This window comes from Podarcis liolepis, assembly GCF_965112155.1.
Source record: "Podarcis liolepis genome assembly, chromosome: 1".
Lineage (NCBI taxonomy): Eukaryota > Metazoa > Chordata > Lepidosauria > Squamata > Lacertidae > Podarcis > Podarcis liolepis.
The window spans coordinates 49,209,144-49,230,212 of NC_139554.1; positions in this window are offsets into that span (position 1 = coordinate 49,209,144).

A 21,069-nucleotide genomic window follows, 5' to 3' on the forward strand; every position below is an offset into this window, starting at 1 on the left:
GATTTACAGAATAATCACTATAAACACAACATAATAGGCTTGCAAAAACAAAACATTTAAATAACAGTAAATTATTACAGATAAAACAGTAATTAAACACACTACCATAAAATCACCCAAATGGCACATTGAACAAACAAACAAACAAACAAACAAACAAACAAACAAAATATTTAGGCCTTTCCTAACAGAGGCTGACAGTACAACTATTGGATTAAAATGCACAAGTAATTCCTGGGTCTGCTGGGCTGGGCATTTGTTTCCTTCCCCTCTGTGCATTTCTTTTAATTATTATATTGTCTTTCCACAGAATTTCACTCTTTGAATAAAGTGGAGTCTCATTTTCCCCCACTCCATTCACAGCTGATCTGTGCATTCGATTCTGGTAATGAGCTTTGCTTTTTCCTGGCAGAAGGAGAGAGGGGCACAAATTCAATTCAAAGAGCTCTCCTAAAATGAGAAACTACATTTTTGATGAAATAAATAGGAAAGGGGGTTGGATCTTCAATCATTATGATGTCCAAAGTTCAAAATGCTTGGAAACTGAAGCAACATAAAATACTAGAGTTCATTATACCTGTAAATGCAGCAATGATGCTGAAATGGAGTGGAGGTTAAAGCTGGCACATATATGAGTCGTATATTACACTGTACCCAAAACGAACTCTAAAAGATACTATAAAAAAATATTTAAAAAGCAGCCAGGATCTATAATACTTATAGAATGATGCCCCTGCCACTAATTTTGACCATGAGTGAATAAATGCCTATCGTTTTTAAAATACATTAATTTTTCATTTTGGGCAAATGTGAAAAAGCCTGCTATCAAATGGTGATGTTTTGTTTCAGTTATATTAGTCTCCCTGTCTTAAAATAATACAAAAATGCATTTGATGTCTAGGAAGAATAAAGGAAGAAGGTTATTCAACAAATATCAGAAGAACGAAAGGACTTTCAGCTGAATCCTATTGCATGCCATTGCTGCTTCCTTTTCTATCATGTAAAAGGATAATTCCACACACTGCAATGTTTCATTTCAGGTCCCTCTCATTACCTTTGACATTTAAGCACTAACAGATGAAAGAGAAGGGGAGTGAAATATCAGGTGCTGGGAATCACAGGTGGGGCACTGTTGCTTCTTTTGTTGTTGTTTAGTCGTTTAGGCGTGTCCGACTCTTCGTGACCCCATGGACCAGAGCACGCCAGGCACTCCTGTCTTCCCCTACCTCCCGCAGTTTGGTCAGACTCATGTTTGTAGCTTCGAGAACACTATCCAACCATCTCGTCCTCTGTTGTCCCCTTCTCCTTGTGCCCTCCATCTTTCCCAGCATCAGGGTCTTTTCCAGGGAGTCTTCTCTTCTCATGAGGTGGCCAAAGTACTGGAGCCTCAGCTTCACGATCTGTCCTTCCAGTGAGCACTCAGGGCTGATTTCCTTAAGAATGGATATGTTTGATCTTCTTGCAGTCCATGGGACTCTCAAGAGTCTCCTCCAGCACCATAATTCAAATTCTTTTACGGGTTTCTTGTAAGTCTTCATAAAATTGGTCAATTTCAGTTTCTTCAGCATCAGTAGTTGGTGCATAAACTTGGATTACTGTGATGTTAAAAGGTCTGCCTTGGATTCGTATCGAGATCATTCTATCATTTTTGAGATTGCATCCCAGTACAGCTTTCGCCACTCTTTTGTTGACTATGAGGGCCACTCCATTTCTTTTACGGGTTTCTTGCCCACAGTAGTAGATATGATAGTCATCCGAACTGAATTTACCCATTCCCGTCCATTTTAGTTCACTGATGCCCAGGATGTCAATATTTATTCTTGCCATCTCATTTTTGACATTTTGACATTTTGACATCCAACTTACCCAGGTTCATGGTTCTTACATTCCAGGTTCCTATGCAATATTTTTCTTTACAGCATTGGACTTTTCTTTCGCTTCCAGGCATATCCGCAACTGAGCGTCCTTTCGGCTTTGGCCCAGCCGCTTCATCAGCTCTGGATCTACTTGTACTTGTCCTCCGCTCTTCCCCAGTAGCATGTTGGACGCTTTCTGACCTGAGGGGCTCATCTTCCAGTGTCATAACTTTTATATGCCTGTTGTCTTTGTCCATGGAGTTTTCTTGGCAGGGATACTGGAGTGGCTTGCCGGTTCCTGCTCCAGGTGGATCACGTTTGGTCAAAACTCTCCACTATGACCTGTCCATCTTGGGTGGCCCTGCACAGCATAGCTCATAGCTTCTCTGAGTTATTCAAGCCCCTTCGCCACGGCAAGGCAGTGATCCATGAAGGGGGTTGCTTCTTAGGAGGTGCTTTGTCTTAGGAGGCTACTATCTGGAGGAGGAGGGACCACCAAATGCTTGTGGGCTTCCTGTAGGCATCTGTTTGGCCACTGTGAGAATGGAATGCTGGACTAGATGGTCCTTTGGGTTTTTCATAGGTTCTTATGCTTTTGATGACTAGAGTGTCACCTTGACACAGATGTAGGCTTCTGACGCAAGCAGAGATGATTATCCAACCAGGAGTGGTGCCTCCATCAGCTCTCCTGCTGCTTAATGGTGCTCCATTAGTCATCATGCAGCAATTGCTGACAGTTTTGCCTAGTCGACCATCTCACCAGACGCCACAATTTGGCGACCCCTTTCTTGAAGGAACTCTCTTATGGAAAAGGAGCTATGGCAGGAAAGACAGTTGTAATTGCCTTCTAAGGCACAGCAATCGGGAGCTCTCGAAGCAAGGTCCATAATAATTGTGTGATTCCTGCTGAATTCTCCCAAGTAAGCAAGGGAATATTGACATTTCTAACATAATAGTGTTCATTGCAGTAGCCTCTCTGGCATGCAATTGTTCCCAGTAAAGATCCCACAAAAGATAATTATGTGAATACATGTGTAAGATATGAGTTCACATTTACAAACTCATAGGCATACAGGCAGAGCTGGAGACAGGTGGAAAAGTCTTCAGGGAAATGTAAATTTAAACTTAAATTCCAGTTACTTTCCAGTGTATACTTTATCTTAAACCATAGACACTTTCTCTGATTCACCACAATGGCACCACACTGATTGGTCAGAGCAAGGCTAAAATACAACCATAGTCTTCTGACACAAACACAGTTCAAACTGAATAACAGGGAGTTTTGAATCCTTGGTTCAAATCTACTGTCTGCTATGAACTCACCAGGTGGCTATAGGCAAGCCTTCATCTCTTAGTCTCAATTCCCCATCTGCAGTAGTGAGCTAATAATATTGACAGTATTGTTGTGAACAGCAAAATTATTTCTGTGAAGCACTTTGACACTTCAAATGCTTCTTCTCTTTCTCCTACTGCTTCCATGGTCATCATTTTTATCACTTTTAATTCTTAATTTTTATTTAATTGTGGATAAATGACATTATACAGTACAGGCTTCAGGCAAAAGAATATAAAATCATGATCCCAGTGTAAACACCTCAACTTTTTAAAAACCCAACAGCAGAGACTTTCTAAAGGAATTTAGGAATCATTTGCAGCAACAATCCTTAACTCAACAAACACATACACCAATAATAAGGCATCTTGCTTCTCATGCTCAAACCATTGTAAACTCAACCAAGTTTGATTCTCATACTCAAACAACTGTAAAGTCATAACTAATACTGGGCCAAAAACTAATGTTACAATACAGTAATTGAATAAAGGCATCTAAGTAGATCTTTTCTGTCAACTGCCCTGAGACCTCCAGGTATAGGGTGGTATATAAAAATCAATCAATCAATCAATCAATCAATCAATAGCTAGCTAGCTAGCTGTGCTGTTTTCTTAATCTGTTTTCTTAATGCAGAGGGTGGGAGAGAGCAGCACCAAATACACTTGCACCTCTTACATATCCCAGTTTACCAGCAACTCTTAAGCCAGCTCATATTATAAATTAATACCTAGCTTCTGTCAGGCTGTAAGTCAAATCAAACCTGCACAAAGAAGCAATCTTTGTATTTTATTCACTCGATAGCAGAAGTATCCTCTACTAACAAACTTTTTTTAAAAAATAGTTGCAGATTTCATTTTGTCCTAAATTAACTTGTCAGAAACCACGAACTTGCCCCTGAAATGCCATCAGTGCTTGGCATGCACTGTTGTGTCTAGCGGAGTAGCTAGCTGCTCGGGTGCCCGGTGCAGGGGCGTGTCCTGCAGCCAGGGGCGGGGTGATCCTCCCATGGGGGCGGGGCAAGCCTCTCCGGCACTTGGAGCCTCTCTGCCGCCTCCCCCTCAGCTGTAGGGCGGCTGAGGTGGTAGGCAGACGCAAGTCCCACATTGCTGTTTCAGGCAGTGAGGAACCTGCAGGCACCTAAGCCACCACGTCACTCCTAAAAAGTTTTGTGATCCCATTTTTTTTTAAAAAAAACTCATTTTGTCACCCTCCCCCCAGTGATGCCACCCAGGGAGGACAGAGATTTCCTCTGTTAGTATTTGCTCTATGGGGGGAGGGAAAGGCTAAACCTCTCCCTCCTTTGTGCTGAGGTCATAATCTGGATTGGATTTTAATGTTAAAAATCCAAACCAACAATATTGCAAGTGAAGTGTTTAAATTAATGTGTCATTAGGCCTTTATGAGCTTCCCAAAGTCTGGGCTTCACATGAGATCAAGAATATGGGACGCGGGTGGTGCTGTGGGTAAAACCTCATTGCCTAGGGCTTGCTGATCGCATGGTCGGTGGTTCGAATCCCCGCAGCGGGGTGAGCTCCCGTCTTTCGGTCCCAGCTCCTGCCCACCTAGCAGTTCGAAAGCACCCTTAAGTGCAAGTAGATAAATAGGTACCGCTGTCTCTGGACAGCGCTGGCCCCCAGCCTCTTAAGTGAGATGGGCGCACAACCCTAGAGTCGGACACGACTGGCCCGTACGGGCAGGGGTACCTTTACCTTTACCTTAATAGTTGCTTTAGACTCACTTGTGGATTTGCCTTCTAGTTTTATTCCTGTGGCTCATGGCTTTCTGAAGGGCTTGGTTGCATTATCGACAGTGCAGATGTTCCAGCTGCAGAATAAGAAGTGTCCTGTATGAAAAGAAGCTGCCTGTAAGCACCAGCACAACATCTGAACCAAATTGCAGTTGACCTTTTCCTCCACTAAGGGGAACCATTTCTCGTTCTTCTAAGTCACATTTTGTTTTCATTCTCTCTCTCCCTTGATCAATGCAGTAGTCACCACAACTCCAACAGAACAACTGCATGCATATTTTCTTATACTTGTATTCAGTGAGGTTCACTCCCTATTACTGTACCAAGGATAGAAGCAGACTGCAGTGGATCTGAAAATTTCCTTTGTAAATTTCAGCTGCAGTCCTAAACACTCTTCTTGTTAGACCTGTCAGTTTTGGTTTTTCTCAATTTCCCATTTTTCCAATCTTAAATTCAGTTATCCATGTTTCCACATCAGTTTCTGATTTTTTTAAAAGAAGAAAAATCTTTATGAAATTTTTATCATTTCAGTGTAAATTTATCTTAATATGAACATTTCTGTATGTAATTTTGCCTTATGTACACCTTGTTTTGGGGGGGATATGATTGATTGCTCCTAATATGTGCATTTTTGTACACATTACTTGGCTGGAGAACAGCATTACAAAATTGAAAAATTCAGAAAATCCCCACACATTGAACATAACAGGACTACCTTCCAAATAAGCAAATATAGAATAGTGCTGCAAGTCTTTCTAATTGTTTGCTGCCTTGAAATTCTAATCTGAGGAAGGGTAAAATGTAGTGTGAATTTAGGAATAAAGTGGCAGCTTTGTTGTCTACATTTGTGGTTATGTCTACATAAGCAGTTCACAAAAGTATGAAATAAAACTTTAAAAAATATTGATCAAAACAGGTATTAAAATATCCAAAGCTTATTAAAATCAACAGTAGCTGAAAAGAAATAAGACACGTGTACTAATATAGCATGGAGATAATGTTTACAGTGAGATGTGTCCTTTGTTCTTTAGTTGATCTACTGAAGATATGACTTAAAGTGTGCATTTATTTCCCTCCTTTTTATACTTGCTAATAATCAGATTTATGCACTCCTGTCCCCTCCAGTCCTCTGCATGTCTCAAAATAGCCCAAAATAGCTCTGGAGGCTTGGAGGACCATCTGGAGCAGATTTGGTAGGCGTGGTACATGCATAGAACAGAAGCAGAAGAAATGGAAGTCCCATTATGCCAGTGAAACCCCACTGGCGTGGCACTGGAGACAACACATTATTATTTATGAAGCACCTTTCATATAAATTTCAAAGCAATTTGCAACCCGATAACAAAACAAACAAATAAATTTAAAATTTGAACAAACATCCTAGGCTTAGACCTAACATTTTTCGTCCAGCTAGGCATTTGGGGATGAAGACATTATCTGAGGGTGAGACAGAAGCAGAGAAGGAAGCATTCTTCGCTGCTGCATAGTAGGCACAATTATGTGCTCTAACATGTGCTCTGTCCACAGTCCATGGTGCTGAAAAGTCCAAAGTGCTACAAAGATGGAGGAGCAGAAATACAGCTAGAGGCCAAGGTTTCATGAGCATTATGAAACTCACCACCAAGAAAAGATTTTGCACAGTTCCTATAGATCTCTGTGACCTGAAACGGCTTATAGATCTTTAGTACATGGAAAGAAAGCTCTATTTATTACAAGTAGTATTATTTATTAAACTTATGAGTCACCTGTCACCTGAAGCAACTTACAGCAAAGAAAAATATGGAATGCATATTAGGGGGGGAATAATATATTAAAATTTCATATAACATAACGTCCATGGGAAAACAGAAAAACAAAGCAGCCTTATAAATAGCAGTGAACAGCATTAACAATACTAAAATAATAAACAAAGCAATACTCTGACCCACTAATTAGCAAATAAAGAAAGGTCCAAAAATTGTTCACGTCGATCCACCATTCCCCCTCCCCATTTAACCTCCCCACCCCACCCAAAAGTCTGCTGTCAAGGCCAGCTATTACAAATGGGTAGGTCCAATGTCCTCCAGGGATGGGCCAGTATCTCTCCTCTCCATTTTTTTTTTTTTTGGGGGGGGGAGCAGTAGCAAAGCAAAGCAAAAGCAGGAAAATGGCAAGAAAGATGGTTTTACCTGCTTTGCAGTTTACCCAACTATTGCTCCTCTCCTCATCAAAGACAAATAGCAAAATCTCTTGGCCACATTCACTCCTTCTCTTTAAGAACTGAAAGCGTTCCGCTGCGATATCCAAAACCCAAACACCATAGCAATGATTTGGGTGACAAATGAGGAAAATGGGGTTATTATTAGGCCGCTGTAAATATGAGATGTTTTATGCAAGGCCCACAATATCATCAACACTGGTTCTTATGCCATTGCCGTCGTCGTCCTTGTGAACAGTTAAGTTTTCACAAGCCGCATGCTTTTGAACTCTGAAAATGTCATCAGTTTTTTTACTTGCAAATAAGATGGCTGGATTGCACCAAACTACATAAAAATCATTTTCATCTAAGCATTACTGAAAATGTAGTATGAGATTGACAAGTGTTATGAACAGCAACTTCTTGGACGCAGCAGGAAATACTTAATGCATCTAAATCATCTGACATAATTTGGGATATTGCCTACTCATAAATGGATAGTTTCTTTCATGTCAGCATGTGATAGCTTGTATACAGCCAGCACAGCTACTTTCTAACTGATCATTCCATTTACTAAGATGGTGATCTCAATACTAGATATAAAAGGATCCCTTGGAAAGGCAGTGCTGCACTCTTAACAGATTCAGCTTCATAGGCTGTCATACATAGCTATCACATATCTTATATCACCTGCTGTAATCATCGTACCTACAGGACCGCCTCTCTTGGTATGCCCTGCGGAGGACCTTACGGTCCATAAATAACAACACTTTGGAGGTCCTGGACCTCAAGGGGGTTAGATTGGCCTCAACCAGGGCCAAGGCCTTTTCAGCACTGGCCCTGACCTTGTGGAATGCTCTGTTGCGGGAGACCAGGGCCCTGTGGGATTTGACATCTTTCCACAGGGCCTGCAAGACAGAGTTGTTTCACCAAGCCTTTGGTCTGGACTCAGTCTGACCCACCCCTTCTCCTTTTTTTTGATGGAACTCCTTATATGGGATCCTGCATATAAATTTTCCCTTGGCCCTTTTGCTGGCCCATGTAGGACCAGCATGGATAGCTGGCCCTGGTGAATATTTGATGTTTCCTCCCCCCATGGTCTTGATTTATGGGCCGCCAGTAAAACAAGGCTGCATTTTAAGCTGAATTTTAGGCTGTATTTTAAGCTGTATTTTAATCAATTGGGTTTTGTTTTGTTTTGTTTTTGTTTTTTAAACTGTATTTTATATCTGGTGTTAGCCGCCCTGAGCCCGATCTTGGCCAGGGAGGGGCGGGGTATAAATAAAACTATCATCATCATCATCATCATAATCATCACTGCCACTGCTGAAACCTGAACAAAGGCACAACACCGAAGAGCAAGTGTTGAAAAATTTGAAGAAAGGGGTGGAGTCTGAATATATACCGTATAAGATGATGCTTTTTGCTAAAAAAAGTTAGGCAAAAGTTGGGTGTCATCTTATACACGGGTAGTGAATGCAATGGGGGGATGTGCGATTATTGGCAGCAGCAAGCAGGAGACTGGCAGCGGCGACTGAGCGGGTGGTTGGTGGTTGCAGCAAGGCCTGCTGGCAATTAGCTGTGGCAATTGGGCAGGTGATTGATGGCTGTGGTGAGGTGGGCAGGTGATTGGTGGCTGAGGCAAGTGGGCGGGTGGGCTGTTAGTGGCTGCGAGCGGGCAGACAATTGGCCACTGTGGCGAGGTGTGCGATTGGCAGTGACTGTGGCAAACGATTGGCAGTGGCGGGCAGGCGAGTGAGTGATTGGTGGAAGTGACCTCCCCCACCCCCCAAAAGCTAAACAACTTAATTTTGGGTTAAAAAAACAGGGGTCATCTTATACATGGGGGTGTCTTATACACGGAAAAATATGGTAATACGATTCAACCCCTCTCCCCTTTCCACATGATCAAGAGGAGGAGTTTAGAAGCTTTTGCTTTTGTTTTTACTTAACTGCAGTTTCCTGTGCCATCCAAACTGGGAACTGTGGTTAATATTAATAGTGGTTTCGGCAAGCCAACTTCAGAAACCATGATTTGAAGTTGGCTTGTTTGAAACTAAGCATTATTAACATCAACCACAGTTTGTTGGTCTGGATGACATAAGCTGTTGTGTATAGCTAAAAGCAAAACAAGTTTCTGAACTCCTTCTGATTGCATAGGGGGAGGTGAAGGAAAGTAGATATGGCTCAAGCTTGCTTTGGCCCATTCCTGCTCATGCAGATCATGCATGAACACAGCCAATAACAAGAAAAAACAAATTCCCTTTGTCTGGAGACATTTAACTTAAATAGCTGGTTGTGGATCTTTTTCCAAGGTGGCACACTGTGCCTTGGAATGCAGCAATGCATTTTGAGGGTTGAGGCCTCAGGAAAGGGCCAAAGAGGGCAGAGTAAGTTTGAATTATGTTTGTCCCAATGCTGGCTTCCTTTGTTTGTGCTCTGCCATTTTATATTGCCTGTTTGCTTAGCTGGTTTGCTTTTCCTGATATAAATTCACTGAGAATACAATTGTACATGACTAGAATCTGTGCCTCAGTGTTTGCAACTCACAGGAGAATGGCCCGTCTACCAGTGAAGATTTCTGAGCTGCCACCCACGAGGCCAGCAAGCAGCTGTGATCACTGATGGTTGTACTTTGAGAACTTCATTGCAAAAACCTGTCTCTATAAAGCAAAAGTGAAGGTGTGGGAATTGTTCTTACAATTAACCAGATGGATTTGAGATTTCAGTCAGTCAACTCAGCTCCGCCGCTTCTGCCTTAGGCTATCTAAATATGTATAAAATGGGTTATGAAAAATCAATATTGTATTCATACTGAGACTGCCCTAATGCCCTGTATTATATGAAACCATCCTTGAAAAATTGATCTTTTCTGATAGTGAAGGGATGCGAGAATTTCACAATTTTCCCTCTTTATGATATCATAATTAAATATTATAGTTCCAGAGCTGAGGCTGCTTATAGTTTCCCTTTCATGATCCTTTTTCAAAATTGCTCTGTATTTTTTTAAAAAATGTTTACAGCTGCAATTTTAACAGAAGACTTCCCTAAGGATGGATATCTCTAACTTGTTTTCCTTGATTTTCATTCACTCTCCTAATTTTTTAAAAAATGCTTGCTTTTTTATTGTGTGTGTATGTGCATGCACACACCTGTATTAATAATGCCCCTTATGTTTGCTGTTTAAATAAGTAAACACTAGACAGGTTCCAACTAATGCAGTCTGTCATCAGAAGGATTTCTCCTTGTGCTGTGGAACTTCCTCCCTCCCCACACCCAGTGGGTGCCCTGCACCTTCCTCAACACTGCTGCAGAGAGGTGGGGAACCCCTAGAACAGGTGATGTGCAGGGGGAAGGAGGGGATGCATTGCACAAGCAGAAAGTCTCACCATGGCTAAATGTAGTAATTGGATACCCCCATCTGTAGTTAGTAGGAATGTCATGAGAAAGTGAATAGGGTTGCTTGCAAAAGCAAATGTGCCTGTTTTAGTTGTTGTGAATAGTGACCTAGCCACTGTGTTCCACACGATGATCACCTCCAGATGTGATTATTGTAACTCACTCTACGCGGGGTTGCCCTTGAGACTGACCCAGAAACTCCAGCTGGTGCAGAATGCCGCAGAACGACGCCTTATGGGGTCACATTCGCTGCGGGATCACATTCACCCAGTTATATACCAGCTGCACTGGCTTCCAGTGGAATACAGGATCAGATTTAAGCTGCTGGTTTTAATTTTTAAAGCTCTATACAGCCTAGGACCCTTGTACCTACGGGACCGCCTCTCCTGGTGTGTCCCACGGAGGACGTTACGGTCTTCAAACAAAAACATCTTGGAGGTCCCGGGCCACAGGGAGGTTAGGCTGGCCTTGACCAGAGCCAGGGCTTTTTCGGCTGTGGCCCCAATCTGGTGGAACGCTCTGTCACAGGGGACTAGGGCCCTGCGGGATTTGACATTTTTCCACAGGGCCTGCAAGGCAGAGCTGTTCCACTAGTCTTTGGCCAAGGCACAGTCTGACACCCTCCTTTGGTAAGCCTCATAGAATTCTAGCCCGATGGTTGCCATTAATTTGATTCTGAATGCATTTTAGAATGAATTGATTTCAGAATGTATTTCTATTAATTGATTGTGATTTTATGTAAACTGTGTTACTTTTACTGCTGTTAGCCGCTCCGAGCCCGGCTTTGGCTGGAGAGGGCAGGATATAAATAACATTTTATTATTATTGTTATTATTAAGTTGATGGTGAAGAAATTCAACTGAGTTCTCACTTACCTATGAATCTACTTAATTTGCAATTCAGGAACTGAAACATGCTTTGAAATTCACACTTCTCCAAATTTTGCAAAGCAGTTCTCCTGCCAAGTAATGTGTAGGAAAACACATATATTGCGGCAAAGCGTCCATAAAAATGTGTATGTTCATGAAAGTAGCATACAAAATGCATTATTTTAGGTGGATGTCACTTTGCAAAAATGTATATATTAGGCAAAATTGCATATAAACATGTGTATATGTGTACATATGTGTACATGTTTACGAACATGAGTTTGACCAAACTGCGGGAGGCAGTGGAAGACAGGAGTGCCTGGCGTGCTTTGGTCCATGGGGTCACGAAGAGTCGGACACAACTAAACAACAACATATTAGGAGAAATTCACACTAAAATGCTGAGGAAGGTATTTGCACTACATGTCCCAGCATCCTCAGGAGGAGAAAGATACCCTTTGCATTACTTTCTTCCACAAAGAAGGCTCTCTGAGCTTCAGACATTATTCTTACTGTTCCATGGGTTATAACTGATGCATTCTTCCATATAAGCTCATTCCTAGCAGGCTTAAATAATCCTATAAGTCCCTACTCCAAATGCTATGATAATAGGAAATTGGCTAAAAGAAGCCGGGCATTTTCAGTGGGCATATTTTTCTCATGGAAATCTCTCTCTAGGGAAGCTTGCATGGCCTCATCACGGCCGATTCCCATTTGCCTGGTGAAAACACACCTGTGCTTTTAAAGAAGGATTTGGTAAATTCTATATTATTTTGTAATAATGTTAGGATTTTCTCATTTTTTTCAGCATGGTTTTTCATTGTTGTGTTTCCACTGCTGTCTTTTAAAAAAATTCAATACAGGAGAGAGTGCCACCTGCCCTTGCAGAGATTGAGTAGTGAATCAGGGTCTCTAGGGGGCAGCCTGCAATCTCTACTGGTTTTCTCTTGGCTCACATCCAAAAATAATGGCACATTCTCACAAAGGAAGCACCACCTCAGTTTTCTGGGCAGCATGACAACTACAAAGGTTCCAGACACGTGTCATTCAGGTGCACCTCTGGAATTGGCTGCATGTGTAAAAAAGGATACTTGCTAATACTGCACTGCAACCTAGAAAGAGAGGAAATTGCTTTATACTGACTCAAGCCACTAGTTAATCCAGCTCAGTATTTTCTGTGTTAACTGGCAATGGCTCTCTAGATAAAGTTTCCAAGCCACACTAGGAGATGTCAGAGATGGAACCCAGGACCTTTTGTATGCAAAACCACTGAGCTACAGCTCTTCCCAAATGGCTGATGAAACTGCCTACGTAATGGCATGTGGTAACACCACATTGTAATCTGCTCTTGAAACTTCTCTATGTTTCCGAAGTGGCTTGTCTTTCACAGCCTGCAGGAAGGTGGGAAATGAGAAGTTCAATTTCTAGAAAAGGGACTTGGTAAAGCTCAGAATTAAGGCTGTGGTTTTGCTTCTGCTGCTGGAACATAACTGTGCCACTGCTAGGTATCTTTGCCTGCCTTAATGGAAGTATATGGTGCCCACATGCTGGTAAAGAAAATGAAAACCATAATGTTGCCACAAGGCCTAATTAATTGTTGTCTGCAGTGAAGATGCAGGATGCAGAAAGTACTGTAGAGGTGCCAAGCAGGCTGTCTGGAGAGTTTACTACACGGTTTATCCTTGGTCATGCCTGCAATGCCAGAACCACAGGGTCATTTCACACTGCCCAAGGAGTTCCCTGATATGTAATGTGTTGTCTCAGTTGCATAGCCCAATGCCAGGCGAATGATTTATTAGCAAAGGCAGGAGCTTAAATTATAAATCAACCAAACATGACAAGCTATTAGAAAATTATTCTTCCCAAATGGAGCACATGACAAACAAAATCAGTCCGGTGAGTACTTTTATCTGCTGCCTGATTATATCCCAAGGTGATTGTGATTAAATTGGGCAGGTAGCCTCAGAAAGACCACCTATCCCTTTAGCGACACAGGCATTCCCAGGAGGATAATCACGGAGACTGCTGCATTCTGTAGCAAGTTAAAGCCTGCCACCTAGTGCCCACTGCTAACTGTAGATATGTCCATATTAATTGCACTAGCCTGATTCCCTGCATATCTCCAGAAAAGAGCTGCACAGATCTAGCGTTAATTCTTTGGGAGAATATTGGCAAGTGATAATTCCTTCTGAGAGTGAATAAATTAATGACTATCTGAGATTAGTTTTAACCTTGGTAATGCAGGAGAAAAGACAAATATAGGTACATAAGTTCTAATGTCCTGATCTAAACGAACCTGACTTAAACTGAGCCAGACCAGGACCAAATTAAGACCTCTAGAGGCCCTAAGCACTGAAAAGAGAATGGTGCCCCCCAGTATAATCTAATAAAAACAGTACTAAAACATAACATAAAATGTTATTTTTCAAGATGACAGGAAACTTACATGTATGTTGGTATGTGCATGCATGTACTGTATGTTGTGTCATATGACAGGATCTGATTTCTGATTTTCTCACATTCCTTCAGTCTATTTGTCCTGTCTCCCACTCAATGAAGATCTCACTCGGGCTGTTCTTATATAAAAATTTTTAATGCTCAGATCAGTGTGTTCCCCAGGCAAAATTCTGTTAAAAGGCACAGCAGGTTCTACATAAGCATAAGCAAAGGTGTTGATCCAACAACAACATGCAACCCATTATAAGAGAAAGGGTCAGGCAAAACTTAGCGAAAGTTGGGGGACTCAGGAGGAATAACTGAGTGGGCCCCATTGCTGCCCTCCGGCATCTGTCACCGGAAGGGTTGGCTATGTGTCTGTCTTTCCCTTTGCCACCAAATCTCTGATCACTCAAATAGCTTCTGGGGGACCCAGTTTTGATTTGGAGGGAACTTGATTTGGCTCAGACACCTCCCAAATATATCTGAATCAGCCCAGTTTGGCTTTGGATTCAGGATTCATCTTATGTGATGCATAGCCCTAGTATTACTGGGCATTCTTGCAAACAGACACACACCCACACACCCCTTCTTGTATAATGTATTCTGGCTACACATTCTGGATTGAGTAAGGAAGCACATCATACCACTTTTCTCCATAATGGAATGATTGGCAAAATAATTGCTTTACTATTCTGGTACTTATATCTGAATATCTTTGAGCTGCTATAGATCAGGGTCCCCATCATCCCTGACTACTGGTCATGCTAGCTAGGGGTGATGGGACTTGTAGTCAAAAAACAACTGGAGACCCACATTTTGGAAACCCTGCTTTAGAGTAAAGCATGGTTAGCCAATGTGCTCCCCATTGTTAAACTGCAACTCCCATCAGCCCTAGCTAGCAGGACCAGCAGTCAGGGGAAATGGGAGTGGGAGTCCAGCAATATCTAGAGGGAATCACATTGGCTGCCACTAGATTAAAGAGGATCAAGTAAACATTTTGCTTTGCTCAAAGGAGGACATTCTTGTATGCTAATTTTCTATGTAAGATTTGAGTGTGCTTGCAAAGACATACCTCAAGTTGCCATGAAATTAATCCATGAATTATAAAGCCAATAAATGCATGGTTGCTTCTTTTATTATTACATTAAAAAAGGAGATGTGTTTTTGGTACTTTAACAAGCTGAGGGTAGCAAATTAGATATTAACATGATTATGAAATTGCAATGAATGATATTATCTGATCGTGGTTCTGTTCAATGGAACTCTGTGGGGAAGGAAAGGTTGACTCCATTAGTGGAATCAAATGTTAATTTTTAAAAGGACACATCCCAATTGAGTAAACAGGGCAGAATCAATTGCACTTGGGGATCCAAATCAGTAACAATTAGCACCATCTTTCTGTATAGCTTTTTTAGAAGCTATGCAAATGCTTTTATAATGAAATCCTTCAGCAAATACTGTGGTGAGCACAGCAAACTAAGGTAGGTCTCATGAGATTTTTTATGAGATCTCTCCAGAACCTGCTGCCATGGCCAGTTCTGCTTCTCCATCAGTGGCAGAGGTGGCAGGATGGCTGGGCTTCCACCACCAGAGGCTGGTGCCTCAGCCTGCCTCACGGGTGGGCCGGCCCTGTGTGTGTATCATCCCTTTCTGTTGCTTTTTCAGTACTGTTATGTATTTAAGTTCTCACCCTGGGCCAGCAGGGGGATACTGTAGATAGTTATGCAAATGAAGGATCAAAAGTGATGTTCAGTGATTGGATAGTTTGTATGCAAATGAAGGATTGAAAGTGACGTTCAGTGATTGGATAGTTTTAGAAAGTTGCTACAGTTACGTTGTTCTGGAGCTCTGTATAAGCAGGCTGACCGAGCTCTTCAGTTCAGTTCTGTTCCAGCTTACAAATAAAGAGCTGCTTTGGAAGAATCGCTGTGTCGTCTGATATGTTCGCCCACAACTTAACAAGTACATTGGTTGGTGGATTTCAGCCTTGTTCCTGGCAAATGTGCATCCATGCACACAAATATCCACACATTTCCACCAAGGATGGCGATTCTTGCATAATTGCTAAGCAACCTCTCTGTCTACCAGCAAGAATCTTAGCCCTTCTTTATTCTCAACAGCCACCTTACACAGTTCCTGAAGTGCCTATCAAAATCACCTTCACATTGCACTGAAACCCTAAAGGTACAGTTTCAGTCATGACATTTCAGTACGTTCTTCTGGTTCAGTTTCACTAAGTGGGTGGAGAGTAATAGACAGATATGCAGCATTCAGCAGCAGTGGAGAGACCTCTGTGTTTCCAAGTACAAATGGTGATAGACAGGATGGAACGCTACTCTCATAGTATAAAGTTTCTGCACTCCAGTTAATTACTTCACATGCTATTTGCTTTGCATGACGTTCTTTCTCCAGTAATTGAATATATCGCCGGGTAGCTTCAACGTTAGTCACTGCCGCTGACTATATTTGTTACATGTCATCTGGTGTGTGTGGCCTGCAGCATCATTTGGATCCTGCTCAGTGTCTGCTGTGCAGTTAATTCCTTGCTGGTTTCCACACACCATGAATGTTGCCAAACTGGAGCCCTTCTGTGCAGTTGAAACACTGTTCTTGCGCAAAGAAGAGAAAGTGAAATTGCCACTGTATTTCCACACAAAACACCTCATGTATTTGGGGGTGTCCCAACCACAAGGTGCCAATCCAGCACTCCAGGAAACAGCCTGATTTGATACGACATGCTACATAGGTTGCCCAAGCTGGTTTGAGGTCCACCTGTGTCTCCTTAATCTCTCTCCCCTGTTCATGTGAATCCAAATTTCAAAGCCAGAATGGTTTTCCCACATGGGCAGCCATTTCAGTTTTAGAATGCATAATAAAGGGATGCCGTCATCGCTTCTAGAACCCACTTGCATAATATATTTCAAACACTATCACACCACTTGATAAGTCATGGCTTCTCCCCAGGAATGCTGGGAACTGTAGTTTGTTGAGGGTGCTGAGAGTTGTTAGGAGGACCCCCCATTCCCCTGGAAATAAAGTGGTAAACATACTAAGAGTTCTTCAACATGAAGCCTGTGGGCCACACACCGCCTCATTGCATGGGGGGGAGGGGAGCAAAGCCAAAATTTGATGCCTCCCTTTTAGCCCTTGCACTGCCTTCTCAAAGTAGGATAAGCAAGGCACCAGGTTTGGGGAAGGAGTTGCAAGACTCTTACAGGGTCTGAGAGCCCTACTCCCCAAAGCTGGGAAGGCCCTAACTAGGTTTGGGGCCTTCCCTTGGAGAAGCAAAGCAGTGGTGAACTTTGGGCTCTCAGATTTCAGTGATGCCCTGGGAGACACTACAATTCTGTGCCCCCACCTCTTGTGCTCTGTTCTACAGAATTGTTGTGGCACTCAGCATGGCCAAACTGGTCAGGCTACCCTAAAACTGCTTCTGAGGGAGGACTCAAGGACCCTGCCTGAGCCTTCACACCTTCTCAAAGCCCAGTTCCTTGCTTAACTGGCTTTGGGAAGTCAGTGCAAAGGCTGGGGGGAGGCATCAAATGTTGCTGAGGGCTTTAAAAAAAAGGCCTTGAGGGTCGCATGTGGCCTTTGGGCTGTGTTGGACCACCCTGTGCTAGGTTATGGAACTGAGGAGGCAGTGAGTAGGGCTCCAAACACCACTCTATATGCCTCTTGCTTGTAAAGTCAGAAGAGTGGTACTAAGAATGATACATACTTGTGGAAATTGGTGCTGCTCTTCTATGCTGCAAAAAACCCCCAGATTTTCTGTAGTCTGAAAAACAGCAGAAGCAGCATGGGGAAGAGAGGAAATTGCCGTGATTTAATGACAATGTATTCTGTCCGCCCTGTAAATAGTGAGAGAATAAAGCATAGCCATCCCAGAGTATTCTCTGAATGCACTTTGAGTTAGTAGGAAGTAGGCAAGGAAGATGAAGAACAAAAGACTCATCTTCTCATATTCCTCTGTGATGCATGAACGTGTGTACACACACACACACACACACACACACACGATAGAGAGATTTAAATCTCTTTTTAAACACCCACACACCAGTGTTTTGCACACTAAATTACCAGTCTTTATATGTAAAACTTACACACAAGCACCCATGTACTTACTCACACACCTACTCCTGAAGCAAAATTTAGGGTGTGAGTTGTGGTCCTTCAAACACCTTGACAATAGTTTGATAAATGAGTGCTAAGTCACTTTTCATGCTGTGTAAAAAATGCACATTAAGGTCTTGACAGATTCCCATGAGACTTGAGAATCAGGGGTTCCTGGCAATGGCCGGTGGTGTAAGTCTACACAACTATAGTGAAGACAACAAATCCACAACTGTTTCAGCAAGCTGAGGAAAGAGTATGATGCTATATTTTGTACTACTGCTACTATGTTGTTTTTATTTTTAGAGAGTTAGGAGTTCAATGCAGACAATGAAGAGAAATCCTATTAACAAGTCTGTTTCTCTGCATTTGAGGTTGCTGTTATATTGTTTCAATGCCTGGGCCTGTGAGGCTTAAATAAACTTCCCAAAGATTTTCTTCTTTGACTTTAATGCCAAATGTCTGTTATTCCTTCTGGTTATCCTCCTTGGATAACTGTCTAAAACAATGCTTTGGAGTTTTCCTGGGTAGAGAGAGGAATAAAATACAACAGCATAAAAGAACAAGACAGACTAAAGCATTTTCTGGAATAAGCTAGTGAGATATTTTCAGGCTTCTAGCCAAGTCACATAGTTTCTGAAAAGGTTCCTGCCACTTATGCATAATTTTTCTTGTTAACATGAAGCAGAACTGCTGTTGCTGAGCCTGTTGTGTTTGCAAGGAATTTGTTGTTAATATTTATACTTTAGAAAAAGCCAAGGAATGAAAGTACAGAGAAAACTTATTGATAGAATGCCTGGCAGAAACACGCAAGTCTCCATCATCAACCTGCTACTCTAGTTTAGCAAGATCCACTTTCATTTGGGAACTCAGTTCATTAGAAGAGCCTTGCTGGATCAAGTCAGTGCCCAACTAGTCCAGCATCCTGTTCTCACAGTTTTGGGTGGCTGGCATCCATCTGTCTCTGGAGACAGTGGGAGAGTGTGCCCAACCTGATAGCTGTGGGAATCCTACAAGCAAGACCTGAGTGCAACAACACTCTCCCCACATGTGATCTCAAGCTCTCCTAAGCAGGAACTGGTGGTGTGGCTGGTTGGAGGCAAGGGGAATCGAAGTAGGTTGTGGTGGAATGGAGTCAGAGCCGTAGATAGGTGATCTTGCGCCCCTGGCAGAACCGTCCAGATTGCGCCCCCTAGCCATGGACAAATTGGCTCTTCTTTCTGCCTCTCCTCCAACCCCAACCCCCCATCCATTTCCTCACACACTTCACCTTGTAATTAATTCTTTTTTTGTAATGAATTCTGATTGAAGGAGGCCAAAACAGAGAGAGTACACCAAGATGGGGAAGGCTGACCTAGATGACGGTATATAGGCATCTCCCCACTTACACACGGGCTACTGAAATTCTAAATAAAACCCGTGGACTTACTTTGTTTATATGGGAACGTAAGTAAGAAGCATCAGCTGTACCATGGAGTCTAATACTGCAGAGTCAGTATTATGTTAAAGCCCATGGAACATTGTTAAAAAAGAAATTTGGCCACCTCTACTGAAGGAGCTTTGACAGCTCTGGTCCACAGAATAGGCATCATCCATTCCATCAGCGGATGTAATGTCAGTTAATGCTTTCCAAGTTAACTCCCTCTGATGGCAAATGCTGGAAGACATTGGCATTTAGTAATAGTCTAGCCTTTAATTATAGTTGGGCATCATGCCATAAAATAAATCAGATTTTACAAGGTCATGAAATGCCTTGTGGAGGCATGCCTGTGTGACTGGCTGCTGTGCTAGGTGGGATGAACACCACAATTTCTGGAACTGATCCCACTTGTCAGTGTCTATAGGTAAGAAGGCTGAACACTGAAAAAAAATCATAATCCACATTACATCTTTGTTCTGTGATACAGTTATTAACAAAAGGCTAAAAACAATGGCAATGGAACACAGGAAACAGTCAGACCAATGAACCATGTAGCTCATTATTGTTTACAATGATTAACAATAGCTCTCCAGAGTTTTGGGTTCTGTTCCTGGCCCTATCTGACTTCCGTTTGGTGTAGCTCCACCTAAAAGAGGTGACGGCAAGGCCTCTGCTTTAAAATGCTGGATCATTTACAGTTTCCCAAAATTATTTCATTTTTGGGCAAAGTGCTCAAGCCTGTGTTGGCATCTTGGTTCCAGGTGTTTCTGGGTGAGGTGGGATTTATGTATAATGTTGGAAACCACTTATATGTGTGTGTGTGTGTGTGTGTGTGTGTGTGTGTATAATCAAGTGTATTCTCAGAGCTTCTGTCTATAATCTTGGAGAATTCTTGGAGAACAGTTGAGGTTCCTGCCGAATGGAGGTGGGCAAATGTCTGCATCTTCAAAAAGGGGGGAAAAATAAGAGCCAGGTAACTACCAACTGGTCACCTTGACATCAATACAAGGAAAGGTGCTAGAACAGATAATTAAACCATTGGTCTGTGAGCACTTAGAAAAGGATGCTGTAATTACCAAGACTCAGCATGGGTTTCTTGAAAACAAGTCACGCTGGGTGAATCTCAGTTTTGATAGAGTTACAAGCTTGGTGGATCAGGGAAATGCTGTGGACATAGTGTATCTTGGTTTCAGTAATGCTTTTGACGAAGTCCCCCATAATATTCTTGTGGAGAAGCTGGTAAAATGGGGACTAGATGAGGTAACTGTTAGGTGGATTTCTAGTTGGTTGACTGACTGAACCCAAAGAGTGCTCACTAATGGTTCATTGTGAATGTTTTTAAGTCTTTCTTGGTTGGGTGGTTCCAGAAAGTGGTGCTGTGGGCCTCTTAGATGCCTTGACCTCAAGGTTCCATCTTGCACCAGTGCTATCATCGCCAATCTGTGACCTTGGGTTCCATTGGAGGGTATGACAAGATGGTGGCTTGGCAATTTAGTGCTGCTGCTTCTCCTGTAGTTGAATGCTGCTGTCTGTATTGCAAACTTTGGAATGTACCACTGTCAGCATGAGGTGTGGTGTGTGTGGATGTAGTCTTGTAGTTGTCCTAGAGATGTCCCTTCTTGTTGTAGGTACAGTGCTTTATTGGTTTCCTACATGTTCTGTTTAGTGAATAAAGGCTGGGTTGAAAATTCAGAAAACTGCTTCTGATGGAAGATTATCC